Raw genomic sequence first — 13217 nt, 5'->3', positions numbered from 1 at the left:
CATGATGCACTAGATTATCAGCAATACTTATAGTAGCCTTATTATTACAATATAGTTTCATAGGATATTTAGCTGTCATTTTCGATTCTTTTAAAAGTTTCTTCAATCAAATAAGTTCACAAGTTCCTTGTACAAGAGCACTAAATTATGCTTCTACACTACTTTGAGCAACAACAAATTGTTTTTTGCTCATCCATGTGACAATATTACCTCAAACCTTTGTACAATACCTAAAGGTGGGTTTTCCTTCTTCAATTGATCTTACCCAGTCTACATTTGTAAATGATTTCACATTTTTTTGTTCATTCTTTTCAAACAACAAACATTTACCATGTGTGGCCTTCAAATACCTATAGATTCGATACACAGCTTCAAAATACTTCTCAAGTAGAGAGTGCATGTACTAACTTACTACACTAACTGTAATGGCAATATCAGGTTTTGTATGAAACAAGTAGATTAGCTTTCAAACCAATCACTGATATCTCTCCCTATCTACTGGAATTCTTCTTTTTCTTTCCAAGCTTCACATTAAGATCTAAAGGTATGTCAACTGGTTTACAGCTAAGCATACCAGTTTCCTTCAAGAGATCAACCGTATACTTCTTTTGGGAAACAATAATAACACTCTTACTCTTTGCAACTTTCATCCCTAAAAAGTATTTTAGTTGTCCAAAATCCTTAAATATAAATTCTTTTCCAAAAGTCTTTTTTAGCCTCTCTATTTTTTCAATGTCATCATTTGTCAGTATAACATCAAATTGTTTTCCAAAAGTCTTATTTAGCCTCTCTATTTCTTTAATATCATCACCTGTCAATATAATATCATTAATATAAAAATTAAAATAGTCTGTTGCCATGTTTTGAGTATTTAAAAAAAAAGTTGTGACCAGTTTGTCTTTAACTAAATTCATGTTTCCTTACTAACTTTGCATAGCAATCAAACTAACCCTTTGGCGACTGTTTTAAACCATAGAGAGATTTCTTTAATTTGCATACCTTTTTATCATTGTTTTCCCCTTCAAACCTAGAAGGTAAATCTATATAAACTTCTTAAACTAGCTCCCCATTAAGAAAAGGCATTCTTGACATCCATTTGGTGTAATGGCTAGTAAAGATTAGTAGCTAGTGAAAGTAGTACCTGTATAATAATCAATTTAGCAACAAAAGCAAAGGTTTTAGTGTAGTCTACTTCAAAGTTTGAGTAAACCCCTTTGTAATTAAGCAAGCCTTGCGTCTCTCTATTTCACCATCTGAATTATATTAAATAGTAAATGCCCATTTACATCCAACCGGTGTTTTTCTTCTAGGTAATTCCATAACATCCCAAGTCTTGTTTATTTCTAGTGCTTTCATCTCTTCAAGTACTGTAATTTTCCATTTTGAAAATTTTAGGGCTTCTTTAATATTTTTTAGGATTTTATCTTTCTTAATCTTGTCTACCAATGTTGAAATGCTATTGACAAATGGTTGTAGGATAGATAATTGAACAGCGGGTGTTGACAACATGATCTTACACTTTTCTTGAATACCATAGGCATGTCTAGATCATCAGGTAGAGTGTTCACTGGTGATGGTGCTGTAAACCTAACATTTTCTAATTCAAGATTTACTTATGGATTAGATTCTTGAAAATGTGATGGAGGCATAGAAATTTGCACTTCCCAAGGTAATGGTTTATATCATGAATAAACACAGAGTTCTATTTTTTATTAAAGACGAAGCATAGATGAATCTTTTCTTGTTTCTAATTTAGTTTCTGTTGGTGACACAATAAGAATAGTTGATGTTACTAAAGGAGGAATAAAAAAAATCTCAAAGCTTCACCTATTGTCTTCCCCTAAAGAGTTGGTTTTGGGTAAAAGGGTTCATTTTCAAATAATGTGACATCTAATGAGACAAATGTCTATTTTGTAGATGGACAGTAGCACTTATATCCTTTTTGAGTTAGAGAGTAGCTAATAAATACGCATTTTATAGCTCTAGTTTCTAGTTGCCCATGATATGGATTTTTGTTGTAAACAAAACATGTGCAACCAAAAACTTTTAAGGGTAAAGAAGTAAACAACCTAGTTTGTGGATATGACTTAAGTAACATGTTCAATGGTGTTTTGAAACTGTAAACTCTAGTTGAAAGGCTATTTATCAAGTATAAGGCTGTTAAAATAACATCTTCCCAAAAAAAACTTACAAATATTATTGGTAAATATGATAGCACGAGCTATTTCTAATAGATGATGATTTTTATGTTTTGCAATCTCATTTTGTTGAGAGGTATTAACATAAAAGCTTTGATGAAAAATCTCATTTTTTGTTAGATAATCACCAAGAATTGAATTAAAATATTCTCTCTCATTGTATGTGCAAAAAATTTGGATTTGAGCTTAAAATTGAGTTTGGACCATTTTGTGGAATTGGTGAAAAATTATTTTAACATTAGACTTGTCTTTTAACAAGTAAACCTAATAAGCTCATGTATGATCATCTATAAAGGTTATGAATTACCTAATTCCGGTTATATTATTTTCCCATAAAGGTCTCAAAATATCACTGTGAACTAAAAAAAAAGGTTTAGAAAATCTATATAGATGATTTAGATAAGGAACATGAGTGTGTTTGGTAAGTTGATAAATTTTACAACCAAAGGAATTGATATCTTTATTCTTAAAAAAAGAAGAGAACAAAGTTTTTAGATATGAAAAATTAAGATGTCCTAACCTATTATGCCATAACATAATTTCATTAGAAATGAAAATAAATTCACCACTTAGAGCCAAAGCTTGTTTATTCACTTATTGAATATCCTCAAGATAGTACAATCCTTTATGCCCCTTAGCATTGCCAATCATCCTCCCTGAGAGTAAATCTTGAAACTCACAATATGAAAGATAAAACTTAGCCACATAGTTCAAGTCACTTGTCAACTTACTAATAGACACTAGGTTACATGCTAAATTAGGAACATTCAAGACTAAAAATAATGTCATATTAGAAATCTTAATGTTTCCCTTTCTAGCAACAGAGGATAGTGATCCATTAATAATACAAATCTTAAGATTTTCTGGGCATGGATTATATGTTGAAAACAATTTATGGCAACCAATCATATGGTTGAATGACCTAGAATCTATAATCTAAGAGTTTTTAGAATAAGATTTTACACCCAAAGCAGAGAGAAAATTATCTTTTTATGCAACTGTGCACTTTGGAGTAGGTGTAGTCATTTGGGTATAGTTGAAAAGTATTTGGAGCTGCTGAAGTTGCTCATTGCAAAAACCTGAACCTTTAGTCTTGTTTTCTTCCATAGCAATTTAAAAGCCTTTATCTTATTCTACTTGCTTGCGTGGTTTCCAATTTGCTAGTTTTTCATGAATTTTTCAACAAGTTTCTTTTGTATGATAAAGGCATTGACAATGATCACACCAAGCCCTATCATTCCTATGGTTACCATGTTGATATCCAAGTTTAGAATAATCATTTTTCTTAGAAACAAGAGTTGAGTTTTGAGAGGTGTCTATTACAAAGGGTTTTTTGGTTCCTAGCATAACTCTCATTTGACTTTCTTCTTTTTTTACTTCAGTAAAAACCTCCCTAATGCTTGGAACAAGTTTGATGCTAAGTATTCTGCCCTTCACCTCATTAAGCTCCTTACTTAGACCATGAAAAAAATAAAAAACCCTTTCCTTCTCAAACATCACCTTGTATTTTTTTTGTTGTCTTTTGCATAATGCCAGTCTATATCAAAAAACAAATCCATTTCTTGCCAAAGGCTGGTCAAGTTATTATAGACTCAGTCTCAGAATTATCCCCTTATTTTATATCTTTTAAGGCTGACATGATTTCAAAGAATTGTGATGAGTTTTTAAAATCTAAGTACATCTCTTTCACCATATCCTAGATTTCTTTAACACATTTTGTAGAAAAGATAGATTTTTCCAATCTTAGGCTTCATAGAATTAACTAACCATGTCATTACCATGAAGTTTTCAAAAATCCATGTTGAATGGCTTAGTTCTTCTTCTTCTTTTAGTTTTTTTGTTGCACCAGTCAAACAGCCAATTTTCCTTTTCCCTTGAATCATCAATATCACAGACTGAGACCACACTAGAAAGTTTGTTGCATTGAGTTTATGTTGTGTTATTTGCAAGGAATGCAAGTCACTTGCAATAGGTACCATTGGTGAAGAATTTTGAATCGGTTCAGAGGTTACCTTTAATATACTTTATTAGGCAAACCTTGCTTTGATACCATGCAATTAAAGATAAAAAATAGTGTTCTTTAACTGTTATTTTATTAAAAAAGAATCCTTAAATATATAAAGGAATTGATATGTATAAAAAATCTCATAAAATCAAGACACAATCATCCAAACATAGAAATAAATAAAAGACCAATAATATATTCTCAACAAATCAGGAAATTAATCTTGATTTGATACATAATCTATCAACAGATATGGTTACAAAGATATTCGAAAGGAGGATCACCATGCATTTAAGTAATTGTTGGTTCAAAGCCTCGAGAATTTCTTACGAAAAGAAGCTCAAGATCTTACCTTAGGGAGTAGTTTGCACAAGATGAACCTTGATAGTGTAAGGGATATAGAACGAGGGGTGTTTATGGTAATGAAGAGCTTACAATCCCATTGATGCATGATAAAAGATTGGAAGAAGCATGAACTTTTATCTCAGAAGAATCTTCAGTGGCATTGCCTTTTAGTGTCATGTCATTAGATGAAAACCCAAGTTTGGAATACCAGCTCTCAACTTTGAGAGAAGCAATAAATTCAGGATTTACATATTTTCTAGCACATGGAGATGTGAGGACCAAAAAAAAAAAAAACTCGTTTTGTCTTAAAAAATTTGTCATAAACTACTTTTATGCATTCCTAAGGAGAAACTATCGAGCTGGGGCTACAAATATGAGTGTACTTCACATGAATATCTTGCAATAGGTATGACATATATGGTTTGATGTGTTTGCCCTCTATCATAGTTACCATTTTATTGATTCTACACTCTCATAGCCAATTTAAATATTGTTCATCACCTCTCAATAAGTTTGAGAATTAAGTCAAAATGATAAATATTTGTAAATCATGAGTGGCTGCCAATGTCAAATTTATATTGAACCTTTCTTATGTGTGGTATTTCCATTTTTATTTGCCTTTTCAACTTTTATCAAGTTATTCCTTATTGCTTTTATCATTGACACAACGTGGCATCGCATGTTGTCCAAGAATAAGAATTGCAATTAGTCCCCCATTCTCCTTCGGCTCTACTTAGTCTGTAGATGTAAGGTCTAGCATAAATAAATTGTTAACTTCCTTAAAAACTTGATTTTTTTCAAACAAAAAAAGTTTTTTTTTTTATAAAAAACGGGTATCACCTATCTTAAATAGGTTGGTTATCCACTTGCATTAAATAGGTTCTAAACATTCCAATACTCAAAATGTCATCTTACATTAGTCTATATAAGGCCTTACAACACCTAAAATATCATCTTGTATCAGTTTACATATAAAAGTAGGAGAGACAACAATTTAACTACATTGGGCTACCCTCATAAGTTAAATTTGCTAAAAAATTCATACGGTAATTGACCTCTCAGTAAATATCAACAAAAGAACAATCTCAATCTAATTGAAGTTGTTTACAACCATGTAAAACATCCTACAGAGGATCAATATTAAATAGAGGTAGTGAATTTTTTTTATCACCAACAAAGAATCAGTTTCACATTCATAAGAATTCTTCCACACTTATGCTTTCCTACCATTTTTAGCTTTATAAAAATAGCATATATTTCACCTATAATAACTTAACTACAAACAAATCTACTTGTAAACTAAAACATCTAATAGCTTTCTTTATCTCCACAAAGTCCATCAATAACTAAATCACCAGAATTACACTTAGTAATTGTATACACATTTAATTTGACAAAATTCACATGACAATGTTACCAAGCAATATAAAATTGTTTTAGTAGGTAAATTACTGCTAAAAATCTTATATTTCAAATAATCTTTAGCAAAAAAACATAATAAAATTGGAAACATTAGATGGCCAAATAAAACCAACTCCAAATGTACCTCTTTTACATAACTTCCCCATGTACCAACTAGCAAAACCAAGGAATGGAATGCTCAACCAACATGTTATGCTTGAATAAATTGAACTTCAACCAATTATATAAAGATAAAGAGTTGAAATGGTCTAAACAAAAGACCATATAGCCAATTCGACCAAAGAAACTGAGATTCATGGCATAGCAATCCTGTGAAACATGCATTGTATCTTTTAAAGTTGCATCACATCCTATATGATGAATGGTAGAAAAAAAAAATTCCTTTCGGCATATAACATTTTTTAAGAATTTTGAGTCTTGACATTGTTTTTAAAAATATCATTTGAGTTCCATTTTATCCATTAACCTATCTATAATATAAATGATGCATATGTATGATCTACATTGTGGCCACATGTTGCTTTCAATGTTTGTTTTTTCTTTTTTTTATTTTTCATTTTTTAAGCTTTTTTAGATATTTAATATTTTTTTTAAAATTATAAAAACATAGTTTTTAAAAATTGTATTTTAAGTGTTTGAGACTATTTATACTAAATTTTATTTTTTTTACTTTCTTTACCTTTTTACCCTTTTTCTTTTTCTTTTTTAAAATATTTAATAAATATTTATTATATCTTATTTTTTGTGTGAAAAGAAGTTGATATCAAGGGTATATCACATTACTTTTACCTTTCTTTTATTTTTTTATATATTTTAATTTTTTTAAGACTTACTTATATCAAAAGTATCCACATGTCAAATCATTTGATTTTTTTTTATTTTTTTCTATTTACTCTTTATTTTTCCTTTTAACATTTCTTGAATATGGAATTTATTTGATATTATTATTTAGAATATATTTTTTTATTATTTTTTTTTAATTTGATAATTTTTAATAAATAAGATATTAGTAAAGGTGTAGATGTCACATTTGGATTTTTTTTCTTTTTTGATCTTTTTTAATTTTTATTTTTTTAAATTCATGATATAAACTTTTCAAGAAAAACTTATCATTGCTAATGTTACATGATAATTCAAAAGTTTTTTTTTTTAATTTGCTTTTCAACTTTTTTCTTTTTTTTTTAAATTAGATTCTTTTAAAAAAGGTAAATGAATATGTACATATAGCATCCTATTTCATTTTTTTCCTTCCACCATTTCTTTTATTTTTTTAATTATATTTTTTGCATAAAAAAATTGATAAATAAATTATGGAAGAAAAATATCGATAAAGGTATGTATAACAAAGCAATTCACATTCGATGAGTTTTAATTCGTTAGTATCTAAGAGATGTATTTTTTAATTTGAGATCAAATTAAGTTTTTTACAAAAAATCAGGGTAATGTTGTATATGAGTGTAGGATGTCTCATCCTACTTAGGTACATATAAATATAAGTTTTATTATTCATTTAATTTTATATTTATATTTATATATGTATTATATTAATAAAATTATTAGTTGATATCTTAATTTAATAAATGCACGTGCATCATCATTTGCCTTTAAATTTTTCTTGTAATTTCTTATTTTTTTTAAATTTTTTTGACTTTTTAAAATTAGATAAATTTTGTTAAAAAAACAAAGAATGTAAAGATGACCAAAACAATTCATATCTCATGGATTTCTATTCAATTTTGATCTAATATGTGTCAATTTTTAAAAATTTTGAGTTCAAATCAAGATTTTTTTTTTTTAAATCAAGATTGAATTGAAGGTGGATATAAAGTCATCCATCTTACCCCGAGTATATAATATAATTATATTTTTAATTATTTATTCTATTTTTATATTTATATATATTATTATATTAATATAATTTTTATTTAATATTTAATTTGATAAAAATATTATTTTTATATATAATTAAAATGTAATTCATCATTCCATTATATTAATTTTATTCACCGTGGCTTTTGTTTAACCTTTATTTAAGGTATCGACTTAATATCTTTTTTTTTCTTTTTGTACTTTTTTTCTTTTGAGTTTTGTTTTGTTTTTTATTTTAAATTTAAGTAAATTTGTTAAAAAAATCTAATGGATATATCCATGTGAAACCAAAATTGGATTTTTTTTCCCTTTATTTTTTGTGTTTTTTAATTACATAAATTTTGTAACAAAATAAGTCGATGAATAGGGATGTTAAAACAATTCGTATTAGTTTCAACCAACTTGATTGATGGTGGACAGTTTTTTTCTTTTTTTTTTTGTTTATTGTTTCAAATAAATGTTATAACAAAATAATATCAATGGAGATATCCATATAGCAGTACTTGCATTTGTTTATTACCTTTCTTTTTTTATTTTATTAATTAGATCAGTTTTACAATAAAATAAGTCGATCGATAGCAAAACAGTTAGTATCCGATAGCTTTTGATTCATCTTGACTCTCAATTCAATACGAGTATTTTAGTAAAAAAATTGGTATTTAGTCAAGTTAGATTGTTTTTTTATAAAAAGTTGAGACGAGTCAAAAGCAAATTTATGTAAATTTTCTAAAAAAAAATTATGAATAAAGATGTCAAAATTAAAAAATTTTGACTCGCAACAACTTACAAATTTCCATTTAATATTTTTAAATTTGACACTTTATTTATGGCTAAAGGGCATAAAATGCCCTTGAATTATAATTAACAAATCATTTAAGCCCTTTTTTTTTTATTGTAATCATTCAAACCCTCCAATATTTATTTGCATCTAATTAAGCCTTTATTTGGATGAATAAATTAACATTGTTAATTTTTTTTTACGAACTAAGATAAAATTTCATGTGATATTAATAAAATAGATGAAATTTTGTCACATGATGCAATTAATATATGCGAAAATAAAATAAAATAAAATAAAATATTCTTCTTTTTTTTTTCTTCTTTGTCTTTTTTGTTCCTCTCTATAAAATCCCTTTAAAGATTCAATTGATTGTAATTCAAAGCCTGCTTGGTTAAATTTTTTCACGTGATTAGATTTCATCCATTTAAGAGTTTGATTAAGTCAAAATAGAATATTAAAGGCATGATTGATTGTAATAACATATTAAGAGCTTAAATGATTATTAAATTATAATTCAAAGGTATTTTTAACTCTTTAACCTTTATTTATTTTTTAAAAGTTAAGGGCTCTTTAATTTTCGTTTTACAATAAGATCGGCTCACCCATTCCCATGTAAAAAAAAAAAAAAATTTGCAATTGTAGTAAGCCAATTGTTAATAAAACTAGTCAACAATAATGTTAGGTGATTAACTTTGATTATGAATTAAAATAGCATACAATGTTTAGATACACAATTTAAATAAAACTAGTTTTAAGTTTATGCTATACATGGTATAACAAATTATTATAATTTTCGTTTTATATATAAAATTATTAGCGTTAAATGAATTGTATGAGTTGTCATAACATATAGATCCGAAAATTCATAGCTAGACTTAACAAATGGAGTCGCTGTCAATCTTTTTTATCTAGGTGTGATTGGTCACCTAAGGAATATATCCTTTTAGGGAGCTCCTAAGCTTGACTAAGGGTCCCTAAAAGAATAGGTTCGGGTCTACAAATTAGAACAGAGTTCAGGAGTTTGATTACATATGAGGAAGGTTATAACACTACCACATTCCCATTTGAAGGATGTTACCATATTATTTTAAATTTACTCTAAGGTCTTCATTCTAATAGTCTTAAATTTTATATTTAAATATTGAAAATAATTCTTAAGATTTCTCCATCAATTTGGTATAATTTTTAAAAATATTTTCTTACCTTGAAAGTATTTAAGAATCTCATTTGTTTTCTCGAAGAGGCTCCGTCATTGAAAAAATGTTTAATTAATTTTTTTTTATTTTTATTTTTTATTGAAAATACATCTAATTGTTCCATCATTTGGGCTAAATTAGAAATATTTTCTCTTTTGAATTTTTAAATTTTTAAATTTTTCACCATTTGAGCTTATCTAGAAATTCTCTTTATTTATTTATTTTTTATTGGATTTCTAAATTTTACACCAGTTGGGTTAATTTAGAAATATTTTTTTTTGAAATCTCTAAATTTTTTATCACTTGGGCCTATTTAGAAATTCTTTTTTTTTTCAGAATTTCTAAATTTTTCACTATTTGGATCTATTTAAAATTCTTTTTATTTTTTTTTGAAAGAAAATAATATGATAATTATTTCTCTTGAAATTTCATTTAAATTCTTCTACCATTTGGGACAAACTTAAAGAAATTTCTCATTTAGAGACTTCTTAGAAATTTATCATTTGAAATTTTTAAAAATCTCATCATTAGATAATTATCAAATATTTTCAACCAAATTTGGAAAATAATATAATTACTTTTATTGAAATTTCATATAAATTATTCCACAATTTGGGATAAATTTAGGTAAAATTCCTCACCTAAGAATTTTATAGAAATTTATCATTTGAAATTTCGATAAATTCTATCTTTGGATAATTAATACTTATTCTAAAAAATTATTTTATTTTTTAATATTTTTTTTTAAAATTTAATCAATAAAAATACTAAAAATTATAAACAAAAATACAATAATAAAATACCAAAATTTTGGCTTGGCTTGGCTGGGCGACTAGAGATCGGCTTGGCTGCAAGCACAGATAATGACTTAAATTGTGGCTCGAGGGGAAATCGGCCCGACTCAGCTTAGTAGCAAAATTTGGCTAGGACGCGGGTCGATGGATCGGGTTACGATTAGGTCAGGTTGCCCGAATAAAAACACGTGATCCTAAGGCCTTTTAAACACAAAAATGATGTCATTTTATTGTCGGTATAAAAGCTTGAATCCAATCATTTTCTACCAGATTTCTTCTTTCCCTTCTCTCTCTTCCCCTTTCTTTTCTCTCTTTTTCTTTCTAACCTAGATGAACTCCGATTGAATCCTTCATCGAATTCTAGAAATCTCATCGAAATCTAGGTTAGTTTGCCAAAAGTTCATTAAAAAATTCAATCGATGCCAGAATTTCAATCGAATTTTGAAAAATCGACTGAAAAATTCAATCGACACCGAAAAATTCATCAAAAATTAAAAATTTTTCAAAAAAATTTCTAAAAAAAAATCCTCTTTTTCACCCCAAAACCCTTCCAACAAATTTCTAACTGCCTCTTATATGTGTTTTTTGACTTTTTTGTCTCTATGTTTTTGTGATTTTTTTTTGTCTTTTTTCCTTTAATCAGTACAAGTATTTATAGGATGAATAAGAAGAGTTCCTAATTAACTCTAAGTCCACTATTGACAAGAATCATAGAATCATCAAGTTTATCCTATAGAAAATAAGAACAATCAGGATTCTGCCAACAGCAGAATATTTATCAATTTTATTTTTTTATTTTTTCTTATTATCTTATCACTTATAGAAATGAAAAAAAAACCCACAAAGAATTAGATATAAAAATAAATAAATAAATAGATAAATAAATAAATAAATAATTAGGCTTGACAAATTGGATCGTATAGAGCCAGGCCCCAATTGGTCTGGGCTTAGACAAAAATAAGTGTCTACAGTTGCCTTTCTTTACGTATTTCTTATGAAACAAAAATTATGCAAAGACGTAGATACCTCTCTTATTCAGATGATCATCCCAACACATCCACCTTTTTGTCTCTTTTTTTATTTTTTTGTCCTTTTTTTATCTTTTTTTCTAAGTCAAACACTCAAATAGAGGTTATTAACTTTTTGAAAAATAAATAATGCTTCTCTAAGTAAAGGCTCAATAACTTTGAAAAATAAATAATGTTCCTTTAAATAGAAGCTCAACGACTTTGAAAAATAAATAATGCTCCTAAGCAGAGGCTTAACGACTTTGAAAAAAAATAATGTTCCAACAACTTTGAAAAATAAATAATGCTCCTCTCAATAAAGGCTCAATGACTTTAAAAAATAACTAATGCTCCTCTAAGCAGATGTTCAACAACTTTGAAAAATAAATAATGCTCCTCTAAGTAGAGGCTCAACAATTTTGAAAATAAAGGCTTATCTAAGTAAAGGCTCAACAACTTTAAAGAATAAAAGCTCCTCTAAGTAAAAGCTCAATGACTTTGAAAAGTAAATAATGCTCCTTTAATCAAAGGCATAACGACTTTGAAAAATAAAGGCTTCTTTAAACAGAGGCTCAATAATTTTGAAAAATAAAGCTCATCGACAATCATGTCCAGAGGACTCATCAATCAAGTCTGATGAAATTTATGATGGAAACTCAAATATTCACAATTTGAGTTCGAAATTCAAAGGTTCAGATTCATAAGAACCTTTCAGTTTCACAAGAATTTAGTAAATTTTGATTCTCAAATTTTCAATTTCACAAGAATTTGATTTGTAAAATTTTAGATATGTAAGAATTCGGATTTACAAGATTTCAAGATTCACATTTGTGAAATTCTCATCCAAAGTTTTAATTTAGGAATTCACATGCAAATTGCAGGGCTCACATCCAACATTTAAAGATTTTTATTCAAATTTTGGAGATTCACATCCAAAAGTTCAAAGCTTCTTATTTGAGGACTCACAATCTTATCTTAAAAGACTTTATCAGAATATTCAAAAAAAATTTCTAGATGACTTTCAAACTTTTATCAAAATCAAAATTTTATATGTAATGAATGTTATGATCAATGATGTAAATGCTTTCTTAATGATGCAAATGCAACAATCTAGACCTCACCATACTACAAATGTCATATTCTCAATCATAATTTAAATATTTGTTGCATAATGCAAATGCATAGCTAAAGTTAAGTTTCAAATATTCTCCAAACAACAATGCAAACATAATGCATGTAATGCAGATATTAATGAAATCCTACTTAAATGTGGTAACATAGATCTCAAGACCCCACTATGTCACATTTTCTTTTTTATAGCTTTACAGCACTTTAGAACAAGTTTCGTCAATTGATTCTCATTATTTTCATCACTTGATCACCATTAATAAACTTCTTAACACTAATAATTCCAAAACAAGTTTTGCCCATCGCCTCATATCATTTAATCACAGCTTATAGGCTTCTTAGCACTAGCAATTTCAGAATAAATTCTGTCAATTGATCTATATTATGTTCATCACTTGATTACCATTCATAAGTTTCTAAGCTTTTTAGCACTAGCCATTCTAGAATGAATTTCATCCACCGATCTTCATCG

General features: G+C 27.5%; 1 pseudogene; it reads left to right on the top strand.

Annotated features, from left to right (window-relative positions):
- Nucleotides 1-4150: 4150 nt before the first annotated feature.
- LOC149519329 (potassium transporter 23 pseudogene) lies at nucleotides 4151-5368 on the top strand (annotated as a pseudogene).
- Nucleotides 5369-13217: the final 7849 nt, after the last annotated feature.

The sequence above is a fragment of the Durio zibethinus genome, chromosome 4 (genome assembly GCF_047325235.1).
Source record: "Durio zibethinus cultivar Kanyao isolate XHJ-2024 chromosome 4, ASM4732523v1, whole genome shotgun sequence".
NCBI lineage: Eukaryota > Viridiplantae > Streptophyta > Magnoliopsida > Malvales > Malvaceae > Durio > Durio zibethinus.
Note: the sequence above shows the minus strand (reverse complement) of the source record. Positions and strands in the feature narration are given on the sequence as shown.